The sequence below is a fragment of the Amblyomma americanum genome, chromosome 9, assembly GCF_052857255.1.
Source record: "Amblyomma americanum isolate KBUSLIRL-KWMA chromosome 9, ASM5285725v1, whole genome shotgun sequence".
In the NCBI taxonomy this organism is placed as follows: Eukaryota; Metazoa; Arthropoda; class Arachnida; order Ixodida; family Ixodidae; genus Amblyomma; species Amblyomma americanum.
The window spans coordinates 67953495-67955489 of NC_135505.1; the positions used below are offsets into that span (position 1 = coordinate 67953495).

Genomic DNA, 1995 nt, shown 5'->3' on the forward strand with positions numbered 1-1995 from the left:
ATTTTCACGGAAAATATTATGCAGTGAACTTAATACTCCTTTTGCTTGACTAAGGAATACCCACACTTATATTAAACAGAAATAGGAAACATGCCATCGGAAAAGGCTAAATCTTAATCAGGTCGACGTGATAGCGCTGGACAAAAACACTCAGGACGCGTTCGGCAAATACGAGAACTTAGTAGGTTTATTCATTTCAAATACCAACAATGTCACCAAAAGTCACTACTATTTTGATTTCGCATATTCTTGTTCACTTGTGATCCGTAATTATTTTTGTCGTATTTTATTATCAAGAAAAAATACCTTGCAATAAATATATAAGAAAACTTCCCCTTGCGGCTGCACCCACCGTCAAAATTAATATCAAATAAAAAAACCACATGAAGACTCGTCCTTATGAAAGCTTCCAATCTGCGCTGGACTTTCATCGCCGAGCGCTTTCATTCTACCGACAAAATTAAGAAACTGTCGATTTCGAGATAAAAAGGGCAGCCAAAAGCCCGTCATTGCCTCAGAAAGTGCTGCAACCTGGTGTTTCCCGAATATTTCTCAAGCGGGCTTTGGCAAATACTCATCCTCAAGATACGAATAATTTCTTCACAGGAAATTATATCTCAGCGCTGTTAAATGTTATAGGTAACTGTTTTCTTTTCTCTAGAGGCGAACAAAACTCTAAAATATTCACTAGATTGCCTTGAAGCTCAGGTGACCGCCCGTGCCGAATGAGAGCGAATTTACTGCCTTGTACTTCAATGATCTAACAGGTGATCAACACCACACCAGCCGCTCTGCATCAAGGATGCACGGTCGTCCAAACTGACACTAGTGTCTGCAGTGCGCTTGTTTTTGGTTTTGGGCCTTGTTGCATTCGTTTTCGAAATGCTTTGGTTCGGAGGGCCTCAAAACCAGCATTACTCTACGACATCACCTACAGTTGTAGTGCTCTTTGATCCAATGTTCATGGTTTGATCGACGGGGCTGTAAACTGGCTACTATGAGTCTTGATGCTTTCGTTCAGTTTCGTACGGAATGAACCCCCAAGAAATGGGAAGAGTTTTTTTTTATTGTGAGAGCTTTGTTGCCTTTATACAATTTATTTGCCGCCAGACGCTGATCCACCAGCAACAGCGTGGTTCTGGGACTTCGGCAGACCTCCCTCACGGAAACCGTTCCTGAAACGCCTCCAGACCTTCCTGAGGTGGCGGAGACGGCCAGTGCCAGTGGTCTTCCTCCTCTTAGCCTTGACGCTCCAGTTGTAGTGGCGCATCTTGCTGTTGGGGTAGCCGCACTGAGCACATCGCGACTTCTGGATGTGGTAACCGCTGCGCCCACAACGCCGGCACAGCGTGTGGGTCTTATTCCTCCGTTTTCCAAAACTGGAGGTACCTTTCGTCATCTTGACGATCTACCAATGACGATCTACCGATCTACCTTGACGATCAAGAGTTACTGAAGGCGCCTTCGAATGCGACTGGGTTATAGATTCAAAGTGGCAGCGTTGGAATGTGAGCTCACAGGCACACTCATTAAGAACGCGCAGACGCAAAAGAAGTAAACAGCACATTTTTTGGCTGGTTGTGTAGGTCTGAGGAAATGAGCTGTGCGCCTATTTTGAGTGTACTGCTGTTGATTCAGTAAATAAAACAACATTGCAGTGCTTAGGTTCAAAGCTTTCCTTCTGGTGGACTATGCAGGCTGTCTTTGTAAGAAAAAGTGGTAGGAGTTTAGGCAGTTAAAGCGAGTAGACGTACGAAAGCAGGTGTTCATCCTTTATTTGAAGGGCACACTTAACCTCCGCCTTAAGGGTTTCACGCGATAGATTTACGGCGTTAATGTCCATATATATTACACAGCCGCCGCGGTGGCTGAGTGGTTATGGCGCTCGGCTGCTGGCTCGAAAGGCGCGGGTTCGATCCCGGCCGCGGCGGTCAGATTTCGATGCAGGCGAAATTCTAGAGGCCCTTGTACTGTGCGATGTCAGTGCGCGATAAA

General features: G+C 45.5%; 1 pseudogene; it reads right to left on the reverse strand.

The window, feature by feature from the left end:
• Nucleotides 1-1061: 1061 nt before the first annotated feature.
• On the reverse strand, nucleotides 1062-1410 carry LOC144104191 (large ribosomal subunit protein eL37 pseudogene; annotated as a pseudogene).
• Nucleotides 1411-1995: the final 585 nt, after the last annotated feature.